Below are 14,922 nucleotides of genomic sequence, written 5' to 3' on the forward strand. Positions count from 1 at the left end.
TACTGGCTGGGGACATATTCACTCTCTGACCGGCAGATGGTTACTGGCTGGGGACATATTCACTCTCTGACCGGCCGATGGTCACTAGCTGGGGACATATGCACCCTCTGACCAGCAGGTGGTCACTGATCAGGGACTCATTCACTCTCTGACTAGCAGGTGGCCCCTAGTCAGAAATACATTAACCCACTGAGCAGTGTCAGGATTCGTAGAGCCCATTTTCACCCGTACCTGACATTATTGGTCGTCCTGTGCCTTCCAGCTGTATGGCATTCTGGGACTTGTAGTTCACAGATGCAGATGGTCTGACAGTTGACATATCACACAGAACACATATGAGGACAGTGGCTATGGAGAATCTGCAGTGTATTCAGAGGGCCCTTTAGGACCACCCCTCCCCCATCACCCAGACTTGGTGTTTATCATACACTTTAAAAGGCCAAATTTCATTCTCCAATCCCCTTCATTCCATCCATGTGATCGCTAGAGGGCGCACCTAGAGTGCTGGATACGGAGTACACGCTAGAGTGCTGGATACGGAGTACACGCTAGAGTGCTGGATACGGAGTACACGCTAGAGGGCGCACCTAGAGTGCTGGATACGGAGTACACGCTAGAGTGCGCAGCTAGAGTGCTGGATACGGAGTACACGCTAGAGTGCGCAGCTAGAGTGCTGGATACGGAGTACACGCTAGAGGGGGCACCTAGAGTGCTGGATACGGGGTACACGCTAGAGGGCGCACCTAGAGTGCTGGATACGGAGTACACGCTAGAGTGCTGGATACGGAGTACACGCTAGAGGGGGCACCTAGAATGCTGGATACGGAGTACACGCTAGAGGGCGCAGCTAGAGTGCTGGATACGGAGCACACGCTAGAGTGCTGGATACGGAGCACACGCTAGAGGGGGCACCTAGAGTGCTGGATACGGGGTACACGCTAGAGGGGGCACCTAGAGTGCTGGATACGGAGCGCGCGCTAGAGGGGGCACCTAGAGTGCTGGATACGGAGTACACGCTAGAGTGCTGGATACGGAGTACACGCTAGAGGGCGCACCTAGAGTGCTGGATATGGAGTACATGCTAGAGGGCGCACCTAGGGTGCTGGATACGGAGTACACGCTAGAGGGCGCATGTAGGGTGCTGGATACGGAGTACACTCTAGAGGGCGCATGTAGGGTGCTGGATACGGAGTACACGCTAGAGGGGGCACCTAGAGTGCTGGATACGGAGTACACGCTAGAGGGCGCACCTAGAGTGCTGGATACGGAGTACACGCTGGAGGGGGCACCTAGAGTGCTGGATACGGGGTACACGCTAGAGGGGGCACCTAGAATGCTGGATACGGAGTACACGCTATAGGGCGCAGCTAGAGTGCTGGATACGGAGTACACGCTAGAGGGCTCACCTAGACTGCTGGTTATGAACTACGCTAGAGGGGGCACCTAGAAGGCTGGATACGGAGCACGCTGGAGGGCGCACCTAGGGTGCTGGATACGAAGCAGGCACACCTAGAAAGCTGGGTACGGAGCGCGCGTGCTGGAGGGCGCACCTAGAAGGCTGGATATGGAGCATGCGCTAGAGGGCGCACCTAGAGTACAGTATTCCAATGGCCCTAGATCACACCAGTGCAGTCAGTTCCATTCATTTTCTGGTGCAGAAAAAAAAGTAGAACATGCGGCATTTTTTTCTGCACAGAACTGTAGTGGAACGTAGTAAAATGCATTGGAACAGAGTGCGGTGTGAACTGTACGCAAACGTATCCAGAGTGCGTTTTTGTGGCGTGAAGTGGCCCTCAAAGCTCATGTCTAATCTGCTTTTTGTTTTGCCTTCCATTCTCCCCCCCCCCATCAACATGCCAATGACATTTTTTTTTTAAATAAAACGCTTTCATTTTCATGACATACTTTATTTTGGACCCAGTGACATCATCGCTGGGTCTCTAAGCTTTTCTATGCAATGCAGGCAGATCATGGCTGGTGGGAGGGGCCAGCAGGGTCCTGTACATAGCTTTCTGAAAACATCACAGCATCCTGCCTCAGTACTCCTCTCAAGGGCCCTTAGCTTTGATGCATGCAGTGGGAGGAGTTATGCAAATATCAAGATGCCTTGATGGGTGGGTGTCAGTCTGGAGGAGCGGGCGTTCCTAGGCGGGCTGTACTGCATAGGTAACACCCACATGTGATAATGAGCTTCGGTAATTGAACAAACTGAGATCCAGTGAATGAAAGGGGTGGGGCCAGAGTCAGCCTGGGGAGGAAATAGCTAGATGATGCTGGACGTCTTCCAGCCAGGAAATGAGGTGGAGCTCTGTTAGACTTTCTGCAGCTTCTAATGCACATTGTGAGAAGCTCCCAGTGTGCAGTGACATCAGAGGAAGCCGTTTCAGTCAAGGGGAGGAGCTAGTACACCTGTGCAAGACTGGAGGGGAGGAGCCGGTACGCCTGTGCAAGACTGGAGGGGAGGAGCCGATGCGCCTGTGCAAGACTGGAGGGGAGGAGCCGGTGCGCCTGTGCAAGACTGGAGGGGAGGAGCCGGTGCACCTGTGCAAGACTGGAGGGGAGGAGCCGGTGCACCTGTGCAAGACTGAAGGGGAGGAGCCGGTACACCTGTGCAGGACTGAAGGGGAGGAGCCGGTACACCTGCGCAAGACTGATATTCAGCTTTAACACAAGGATAATTATTCACCATGTGACTGAAATGTTCAAATCTCATTGGATGCAGCTGAAATGACAGTTGACCACCCTGGTGTGGTAACTTGGTGAATTAAGCTGAAAGCATACCCACGTGGAAGAAAAATATATTCTTAAAATATTCTCTCCAATTATATTGACATATATTTGAAATACTACAATTTTGGTCATATTCAATATATTTCAATAAATCTATATATATGTGTACTGTATGTTGAAATGCGTTTTTATTACAAAATATATCAAAAATATTTTTTAAAATACATTTTAAAATATTCTGTATGTCTTTAAAAATACAAATCTACATTTTTGGAATGCATTTACAAATCTATGTAAAAATATATGGTAAAATTACTTTTTTAGACATATATTTTTAAGAATATATTTTATTAAAATATATTCAGATTTTTTTATTTCTTAAATGTTTTCTTCAGATTTTTTTAACATATAAAAAAGTCATTTTAACATATTTTTAGATAGATTTAAAGATACAAATCTACATTTTTGGAAATCATTGACAAATATATGTAAAAATATATGTTAAAATGACTTTTTTTTTATACGTTAAAAAAAATCTGAAGAATATATTTTAATAAAATATATTCTTAAAAACATATATTTCTTAAATATTTTCTTCAGATTTTTTTTAACATATAAAAAAGTAATTTTAACATATATTTTTACATATATTTGTCAATGCATTCCAAAAATGTAGATTTGTATTTTTAAATCTATGTAAAAATATATGTTAAAATGACTTTTTTTATATGTTAAAAAAATCTGAAGAAATTATTTAAGAAATATATGTTTTTAAGAATATATTTTATTAAAATATATTCTTCAGATTTTTTTTAACGTATAAAAAAAAAAAGTAATTTTAACATATCTTTTTACATAGATTTGTCAATGCATTCCAAAAATGTAGATTTGTATCTTTAAATCTATGTAAAAATATATGTTAAAATTACTTTTTTTATACGTTAAAAAAAAATATTCTTAAAATATAAAATGTATAAAAAAGTAATTTTATCATATTTTTACATAGATTTGTAAATGCATTCCAAAAATGTAGATTTGCATTTTTAAAGACATACAGAATATTTGAAAATGTAGTTTTAAAAATATTTTTCATATATTTTGTAATATAAAAACGCATTTCAACATAATAAAAAAAAAAAAATATATATATATATATATATATATATAAAAAAACATTTTTTAAATATATATTGAATATGACCAAAGTTGTAGTATTTCAAACATATGTCAATATATTTGGGAATAATATCAAAAATATATTTTTCTTCCATATGGGCAGTGGCTGAACATTTTCAAAGTGTCACTTAAAGGAATTGTCCTGTGTCCTGTGTCGTGCTCCGCCCCCTGGCGTCATCCTGCATGTGTCCAGTGTGCGGTATGCCTGTATGTGTGTGTGGTGGGTGAGGCTCAGGGTGTCAGCACCGTGCCCGCGGTTGGTTGCGGTGATGGCGGGGGGTATATTCTCTATAGTTGACATACATCAAGAATTCCAGTTGGGTGTAACTCGTACGCAATGCAGTTCTAATGGCCGCCATCAATCCCATATCGATGGTTTCTAAGCATCCCCTGCGTGCTTCTACCTGTGTCCGCCATTGCTGAATGATGAGACCACCTTTTCTGAGGCTGAAATCATTGGACTCATAAACCCACCGTGTTAAAGCTCCGGTCTGTGAAAACGAATGACTGTGCTGGAAATACGCAGGAACGTCGTCGCTCAGCCTGATTTCGACCTGCAGCTGGTGGAGGGTCGCAGGCGCTGATCTTTTGGAGTTTAAATATTAGGATTAGTAAGGCGAGTGGGCGGGTCCTCGCCATGGGAGGTTTGGACTGTTCCATTGTGCCACTGAAGAAGGGGATGCCACGATGCCCCAGCTCCTGTGTGGTGCCTTATTGTTGCCATGGACTGGGTCATGTGGGGGTGGGGGGGGGGATATTTTATGAATGACATTCACCCCTCCTCATCCTGGGCGGGGGGGGGGGGTTTCTATGGAATATTTCCAGTTCATTGCCGCCCCCCCTCTTAAAGGGCGAGGACCTATTCTTTTTTTTAGGGGGGGGGGCGTCTTCATCTCCCCTTGAGCACTAAATGGGGGGGGGGCCGCGCAGAGCCCCTGGAGGCTGTAACTAGTGATATTTGTACAACCAAAGAACTTTATTTTGTGGCTCACAAACAATAAAGTTTACTTTACATTATCGCTGTGCGTCTGTGGTGCTGCGAAGGGGCGGAGCCTGCGTACACCAAGTATCTCCGCCATGATAAAGACCTCCTGGCCAATAGTATGGCAGGTGGACAGATACTGCTACTGTGGTGCCATCTCAGGATCCTTCCAGTATATTCCACAGGTGGAGGCTGACCGCACACGGCGCCGAATCCTCAAGAAAAAAATATCTACAATCCCGATTCCAAAACAGTTGGGACGCCGCGCCAAAGTCTACACAAAACCAGAATGCACCGATCAGCAAATCTCATCGACCCAAATTATATGCACAATAAAAACTAGAAAACGTATCGAATGTTTAAACTGAGAAAATGGACCGTTTGAACCCCTTGACGTGACGTCACACAAATATGCGGCCTTGCGGAATTGGGCTTTTTTTTTCCCGTGGGGGCGCATATTTGTGTACCTGTTTTTGTGCTGGGAGCTCGCTGCAAAACCGCGGTGTCACTGAGGGCCCCAGGTTTTGATCAAACAATCGGGACCCAGGACTCCCGATTCCGGGTCACATGATTGCTGTGATAGCCTCTGATTGGCTATCACAATGATCAGTCACTGTACAGCTCGGCCTCCTTGTTTTTTTCTCTCTATGAATGGAGGAGAGAGATGTATTGTATCATTATATACATTCCATTATACATTGTATCATTTATATACATTCCATTATACATTGTATCATTATATACATCCTATTATACATTGTATCATTATATACATCCCATTATACATTGTATCATTATATACATCCCATTATACATTGTATCATTATATACATTCCATTATACCTTGTATCATTATATACATCCCATTATACATCGTATCATTATATACATCCTATTATACATCGTATCATTATAAACATCCCATTATACATCGTATCATTATAAACATCCCATTATACATCGTATCATTATAAACATCCCATTATACATCGTATCATTATAAACATCCCATTATACATCGTATCATTATAAACATCCCATTATACATCGTATCATTATATACATTCCATTATACATAGGATGTATATAATGATACATTATATACATGTATAATGATCCATTATACATAGGATGTATATAATGATACAATGTATAATGGGATGTATATAATGATACAATGTATAATAGGATGTATATAATGATACAATTATACATTGTATCATTATATACATCCCGTTACACATCGTATCATTATATACATCCCGTTACACATCGTATCATTATATACATCCCGTTTCACCTTGTATCATTATATACATCCCATTATACATTGTCTCTCTCTAACTCCCGGCATCGAAGAAAATAAATTTTGTGAAGAGAAAAAAAAAAAAAGATAAATATTAAAAAATAAAATAAGAAAAAAAATACCTAGAACAAGGTTTGAGCTAGTTCAGTTGCAGGGTAAGTGTTTGGGTCAAAGGTCAGGATTTAAAAAACAAAATTGGTGTCAGTGTCCGTTAGTGTTAATGTCAATGTCAGTGTGTTTTAGGTAAAAAAAAAAAAAAACAAAATGCGGACTATTGTTTCTGGGCTGTAGTCCGGGTACAAACCACAAATCACGCACACATCTATGGTATCGCTGCGATCGTCAGGATCTGGAAAATTTATTTTGGGTTGCTCTTTGGTGGTAGCTTATGATAGTAACAAAAAACACACAGCTAAATAAAAAAGAATTTATTTTTTTTTTACTATTGGGCCAGTTTTCCTTTGATAATAAAAAAAAATCAGGAGATATCCGTTACCATTTACCACCAAATGAAAGCCCAATTTGTGCTGGAAAAAAAAAATTGTGGTATAATCCACCTGGATGTACAAAGTTGTTGTGATGATATGTACGGTTTCACTAACACATGTCAAAGCTGCAAAATTGTGCTTAGGCATTTAGATTTGTTTTACCCTTAGGCAGGAAGGGGTTAAGAAACAAATCAGGTCATTTTGAAATTGATGGCAGCAACATGTCTCTAAAAAAGTTGGGACGGGGCAACAAAAAGCTGGCCAAATAAGTGGTACTAACAAGGGAAGAGCTAGAACAATTTTTCAACATATTTGGTTAATTGGCAAGAGGTCAGTAACATGACTGGGTATAAAAAGAGCACCCTAGAGAGTCAGAGTGTCTCAGAAGTAAAGCTGGGTCTACCAATCTGTGAAAAGCTGCATCCAAAAATTGGCGAGCCATTTTAAAATAATGTTCCTCAACGTAAAACTGCAAAGACTTTAAATATATTGTCTACAGTATATAACATCATCAGAAGATTCTGAGATTCTTGAGAAATCTCTGGGCAAAGGGACAAGGCCAGAATGCAATATTGGATGTCCTCGGGCTCTCAGACGGCACTGCATTAACAACAGGCATGATTCTGTGATGGGCATCACTGCACGGGCTCGGAAATACTTCCCAAACCTCTGTCTGTAAACACAGATCGCTGTGCCATCTAAAAAAGTGGAAAGTGAAGAAGGAGCCGTATCTAAACATGATCCAGAAATGCTGCCTTCTTCTCTTAGCTACAGATCATTTAAAATGGTCTGTTGCAAAGTGAAAAACTGTTTTGTGGTCAGATGAATCGAAATGTGACATCTTTTTTGGCAACCATGAACTCCTCGTCCTCCGGACTAAAGAGAAGAGGGACTTTCCGGCTTGTTATCTGTGCTCAGTGCAAACCCTGCATCTCTGATGGAATGGGGGAGGGGGGGGCATTAGTGCGTATGGAATGGGCAGCTTGCACATCTGGAAAGGCACCATCAATGCTGAAAGTTCCAGTACATCTAGGTTTTAGAGCAGCAAATGTTCTCGTCCTGGTGACGTCTTTTTCAGGGAAGGCCTTGCAGATTTCAGCAGGACAACGGTAAAAAGCATACTGCACCTATGACAGTGTTTCTCAACTCCAGTCCTCATGGACCCCCAACAGGTCATGTTTTCAGGATTTCCCTCAGATGAAACAGCTGTGGTAATTACTAAGGCAGTGAAACTGATCAAATCACCTGTGCAAAATAATGGAATTCCTGAAAACATGACCTGTTGGGGGTCCATGAGGACTGGAGTTGAGAAACACTGACCTATGACAACAGCATGGCTTCATAGTAGAAGAGTCCGGGTGCTTAACCTCTTGGCGCCGGCGCCTCCCGGCCCTTTAAGAGTTCCAGAGGCCAGGAAGGGTTTTAGGGTCATGTGACTGCTGTGATTCGCCATTACGGCGGTCACATGATCGGAAAAGGTCCTGATTGGGACCTTTCCGTGAGTCATGGACATATATGCTGGGAGCGTGCAGGGCGTGTGCTTTTGGCACATATGTGATTTCTAATTGCACACAAATATGCAGCCGCTCGGCGTCAAGGCCCGACGTGTTGTGACCGCCGTGATTTGCTGTCACGGTGGTCACATGATTGGAAAAGGTCCTGATTGGGACCTTTCCGTGACTCACGGACATATATGCTGGGAGCGCGCTCTCAGCACATATGTATTTTCTAATTGCACACAAATATGCGGACGCTCAGCGTCAATGCCCGACGTGTCATGTGACTGCCGTAATTCACCATCACGGTGGTCACATGATCGGAAAAGGTCCTGATTGGGACCTTTCTGTGAGTCACGGACATATATGCTGGGAACGCGCAGGGCGTGCGCACTCAGAACATATGTATTTTCTAATTGCACGCAAATATGTGGCCGCTCGGCGTCAAGGTCCAGAAGCTGAGGCCTCATATTTGTGTGCGCTCGGCATCAAGGGGTTAACCACTTGCCCTCCTGAGTCATTCTAAAATCTTAAATCTGCAATCGGTGATCCTGCCATGAAGTTCCTTGTTTGGGTACTCCCTGTTATAGGGTGACAACGCTCCGTTCCTTCTCTAACAGCTGTGCTTCCGTGTTGTCACATGGACTTCTAATGGAGACCAGCGGCCATTATAACAACTATTACACAAACATGGTCTACGGTTGTCGCTATCGGGAAACCCAACCCAAGAACTGCTGTGCAGTCTTCACTGGAATCCATGTAGACAGGAAGTGGCGGCAGGAGATCAGAGTCACGGAGATGAAAATAAAAGGCAAAAATAAGTATTTTATTTAAAAAAAAAAAAAAAAAAAAAAAAAGGAAAATTCTTTATGGTGCGCAGAGAAAACTAAATATTATTCAGCTAAGTTGTGTTCAAAATAATAGCAGTGTGTTGATAAAAGTGAATAAAGCTGAAAATCCTTCTAATAGCTTCTATTTCCATCCACACAAATGCATTGGGAACACGACACATTCTATTCCAAATCACAACATGAAGAAAAATACATAAATTTGTGTTGTTCCTCTAAAAAAAAATGGAAGAAAAGTGAATATTAGACGGTTCAAAAAATCGCAGTGTTTGTATTCTTCTTTACAAACTCAAACATTCACTATATAAACTGAGAAATGTTTGAAGATTTTGCTTTCCTTTGAATGACTTCATGAATATTTGGTTGTAGTCGCACTGTTTCTGAGAACTGCTGTACATCTGTGTTGCATGGAGTCCCCCAACTTCTGGCCCCTGTGATCAGGTATTCCAGCCCAGGATGATTGGACCACATTCCACAGTTCTTCTCTATTTCTTGGTTTTGCCTCAGAAACTGCATTTTTGATGTCACCCCACAAGTTTTCTATTGGATGAAGATCCGGGGATTGGGCTGGCCACTCCATAACGTCCATCTTGTTGGTCTGGAACCAAGATGTCGCACGTTTACTGGTGTGTTTGGGGTCGTTGTCTTGTTGGAACCCCCATTTCAAGGGCATTTCCTCTTCAGCATAAGGCAGCATGACCTCTTCAAGTATTCTGATGGATTCAAACTGATCCATGATCCCTGGTATGCGATAAATAGGCCCAACACCGTAGTATGAGAAACATCCCCATATCATGATGCTTGCACCACCATGCTTCACAGTTCACAGTGTACTGTGGCTTGAATTCAGTGTTTGGGGATCGTCTGCCAAACTGTCTCCAGCCACTAGACCCAAAAAGAACAATCTTACTTTCATCAGTCCACATTTCTCTTTAGGCCAGTCAATGTGATCTTTGGCAGATTGCAACCTCTTCAGCACATGTCTTTTTCCCAACAGTGGGACTTTGCGGGGGCTTCTTGCAGATATCTTGGCTTCACATAGGCGTCTTCTAATTGTAACAGTCCTCACAGGGAACGTCACACCTTCTTTCATCTTCCTGGAGCTGATTGTTGGCTGAGTCCGCGCCATTTTGGCTATTCTTCTATCCATTCCAATGGTAGTTTTTCGCTTTCTTCCGCGTCTTTCAGGTTTTGGTTGCCTTTTTAAAGCATTTGCCATCATTTTAGCTGAGCAGCCGATCATTTTCTGCACTTCTTTATATGTTTTCCCCTTTCCAATCAACTTTGTAATCAAGGTACGCTGTTCTTCTGAACAATGTCTGGAACGACCCATTTTCCTCAGAATTTCAGAGAGAATTGCACTGTAACCAGCATGTCCAACATTTGCTGCCTTCCTTCCTTAAATAAGGGCAATAATTGCCACCTGTTTTTCAAAGAATGAATGACCTCACTAATAGAACTCCACACTGCTATTATTTTGAACATGCCCCTTTCAATGAGTGATTCAATGACACAGAATCAGCAGCATGCATGTCATGACTGTTGGGTCTGTTGGATTTCTATGACTCTACTACACCTGCTAGGAAATTATTTGCCATGTAGAAATATCATTTCTACCAAAAACAGTGATTGATCCGGTTAGTGATGTCTGACTGCTAGTATTTTGAACACAACTGTATATATAAGTATAAAATGTGAAAAAAATCATAAACAAATCATATAAAGTCTAAAAAAAAATAAAAACTGCAGAATGATATAATATGTGACAAAATGAAAAGTGTCCAATAAATATCACCAGTGTGAATCCACCACCAAATAAATTGAATGAACTCACCAGAGCAATATGCTGATCAAATTTTAAATCAGCATAAAACGCTTTCTGCTCTGGGAGTGATGATCTGCAAGATGATGAGGCAACACTTGGAACTTGATATCTGGTCTCCAGGGAGTAATACTCTGCAGGGAATATATACTATATGGATCCACTTCAATAAGAAACCACCGAATCCTTAGGATATTCAGACCTCCACTCGAGATATAAAGGAACAAAGACTCATGGTGCAGCACTTCTTAAAACTTCAGGTTTATTAAAACACATTGCACTTACAAGCCGACACCAGCACAAACAGCGCTCCATGAGGACGTCGATGACGAAACGTGTAGGACGGAGCCTTTGGATGTGACTTCAGGATGTTCCCAAGTCGTTGGTAAAGCGTATGCGTGGCCAGACTGGGTTCGTGGTAGTGAATTTCATCATGCTGTTTGTGCTGGTGTCGGTTGACCACCAATGTAAGTAGTCACATCTACACTGACCACCAATGTAAGGGGGAACTTCTACATTGACCACCAATGTAAGGGGTCTCGTCTACATTGACCACCAACATAAGGGGGAACTTCTACACTGACCACCAATGTAAGGGGTGGTGTCTAGACTGACCACCAATGTAAGGGGGAACTTCTACACTGACCACCAATGTAAGGGGGAACTTCTACATGGACCACCAATGTAAGAAGTCTAGTCTACACCGACCACCATCGTAAGGGGTCATGTCTACACAAACCAAAAATGTAAGGGGTCACGTCTATGCTGACCACCAATGTAAAGGGCAACATCTACACTGACCACCAATGTAAGGAGGAACTTCTACACTGACTACCAATGTAAGGGGTCTCGTCTACACTGACTACCAGTGTAAGGGGTCACATCTACACTGACCATCAATGTAAGGTGTCACATCCACACTAACCAAGAATGTAAGGGGTCACTTCTACACTGACCACCAATGTAAGGGGCCACTTCTACACTGACCACCAATGTAAGGGGACACTTCTACACTGACCACCAATGTAAGGGGACACTTCTACACTGACCACCAATGTAAGGGGTCACTTCTACACTGACCACCAATGTAAGGGGGAACTTCTACACTGACCACCAATGTAAGGGGCCACTTCTACACTGACCACCAATTAAAAAGGGTCAATTTTGGCCCAGAGGAGGCAGAACAAACCCACTGGAGCAGCTTTGTCATCTGAGAAAAAAAACCCTTCCTTCCCCAGGGCTGCAGGATCATTTCCTGGATCAGAAAAAGTGGAACTCCAGGGAAAATGAAAAATGACATATATGATGCAGCCTTTCAGGGCCCATTCACACCAGAAACTGCATGTAACTGCATGCTAAAAAAAATCCCAATACGTGTAAATGAATTGGTTTACGTGAAAGTTATAGCGTTTACAATTGGCGGTATATATACTGGGATTTTTTTAATTATTATTTTTACTAATAATGCCGCCGATCATCGACTTATAGCAGGACTGCATGACTGCAGCGGGAATTCTGACACTGGGGGAGAACTGACTTGGTGTCACTGACATCCCCAGTGACACCAATACAGTGATCAGTGCTAATAGAAAGCCCTAACACTGTACTAATGGCACTGGGCAGGAATGGGTTAACATGTGGGGCGATCAAAGGGTTTACTGTGTGCTGTGGGCCATTTACATACTGTACTGTGTTAGTGTTTCACTGTAAGCACACTGCTTTGTATGGCTGTGCTATGCAGAGCCATGCAAAGCAGTGTGCAGGAGCTGACAGGGGGGAGAACTGTATTGTTTACAAACAGTTCTCCCCTACATTGGAGATGCTCGGCAATCACCGGGTGCCGGCGAGTAATCACCGGCCTGGACCTGGTGATTGACAGTCAAGGCGAATGGTGGCGCGGGTAGGGCACGCGCACCCCCTACCTGGAACTGCAAACTCATATATATATATATATATATATATATATATATATATATATATATAGTCAGGTCCATAAATATTGGGACATGGACACAATTCTAACATTTTTGGCTCTATACACCACCACAATGGATTTGAAATGAAACGAACAAGATGTGCTTTAACTGCAGACTGTCAGCTTTACTTTGAGGGTATTTACATCCAAATCAGGTGAACGGTGTATAAATTACAACAGTTTGCATATGTGCCTCCCACTTATTAAGGGACCAAAAGTAATGGGACAGAATAATAATCATAAATCAAACTTTTACTTTTTAATACTTGGTTGCAAATCCTTTGCAGTCAATTACAGCCTGAAGTCTGGAACACATAGACATTACCAGACGCTGGGTTTCATCCCTGGTGATGCTCTGCCAGGCCTCTACTGCAACTGTCTTCAGTTCCTGCTTGTTCTTGGGGCATTTTCCCTTCAGTTTTGTCTTCAGCAAGTGAAATGCTCAATCAGATTCAGGTCAGGTGATGGACTTGGCCATTGCAGAACATTCCACTTCTTTCCCTTAAAAAACTCTTTGGTGTCTTTTGCAGTCTGCTTTGGGTCATTGTCCATCTGCACTGTGAAGCGGAATCCAATGAGTTGTGAAGCATTTGGCTGAATATGAGCAGATAATATTCCCGAAACACTTCACAATTCATCCGGCTGCTTCTGTCAGCAGTCACATCATCAATAAATACAAGAGAAGCAGTTCCATTGGCAGCCATACATGCCCACGCCATGACACTACCACCACCATGATCACTGATGAGGTGGTATGCTTAGGACCATGAGCAGTTCCTTCTCCATACTCTTCTCTTCCCATCACTCTGGTACAAGTTGATGTCGGTCTCATCTGTCCATAGGATGTTGTTCCAGAACTGTGAAGGCTTTTTTACATGTCGTTTGGCAAACTCTAATCTGGCCTTCCTGTTTTTGAGGCTCACCAATGGTTTCCATCTTGTGGTGAACCCTCTGTATTCACTCTGGTGAAGTCTTCTCTTGATTGGTGACTTTGACACACATACACCTACCTCCTGGAGAGTGTTCTTGATCTGGCCAACTGTTGTGAAGGGTGTTTTCTTCACCAGGGAAAGAATTCTTCGCTCATCCACCACAGTTGTTTTCCGTGGTCTTCCGGGTCTTTTGGTGTTGCTGAGCTCACCGGTGCGTTCCTTGTTTTTAAGAATGTTCCAAACAGTTGTTTTGGCCACGCCTAATGTTTTTGCTATCTCTCTGATGGGTTTGTTTTGTTTTTTCAGCCTAATGATGGCTTCACTGATAGTGACAGCTCTTTGGATCTCATCTTGAGAGTTGACAGCAATAGATTCCAAATGCAAATAGCACACTTGAAATGAACTCTGGACCTTTTATCTGCTCATTGTAATTGGGTCAATGAGGGAATAACACACACCTGGCCATGGAACAGCTGAGAAGCCAATTGTCCCATTACTTTTGGTCCCTTAAAAAGTGAGAGGCACATATGCAAACTGTTGTAATTCCTACACCGTTCACCTGATTTGGATGTAAATACCCTCAAATTAAAGCTGACAGTCTGCAGTTAAAGCAGATCTTGTTCGTTTCATTTCAAATCCATTGTGGTGGTGTATAGAGCCAGAAATGTTAGAATTGTGTTGATGTCCCAATATTTATGGACCTGACTGTACATATACACACATATATATATATATATATATACACACACGTGATTTTGCGCACTTTCTGTGCAGTACTTCTGCTATAGGGTGGATGCGGGAAGTGGTTAAACATGGTCACAAAGAGCATACCCAACCCCCCCCCCCACACTGTGGCAGAAGAGATATTTGCAGAAGGGGTCCCTCACCTCTGTAGTTCTGAATGCAGCCAAAACACTAGAAACATCAACAGAAAACTACTGGAGGCTACAAATAAACAATGAAACATGGAGAACATATGAAGTCACATGAGTTCCATCCCCAGCTTCCCATTCCATAAGAGATCCTACCACATGTAGTGTTAGAGTGCTAGGATGTGAATAGTCAGGTCAGGCATAGCTGTGTTCCTCTGCTGACCAGGGAGGCTGTCAGGTAAATTCGATGTGGTATTCTGCTTACAGACTGCTGTGATCGATGAGTCAGGTCCGC

Source organism: Staurois parvus, unplaced genomic scaffold (assembly GCF_062004578.1).
Source record: "Staurois parvus isolate SC_StPar_1 unplaced genomic scaffold, SC_StPar_1.0 ptg000575l, whole genome shotgun sequence".
Lineage (NCBI taxonomy): Eukaryota > Metazoa > Chordata > Amphibia > Anura > Ranidae > Staurois > Staurois parvus.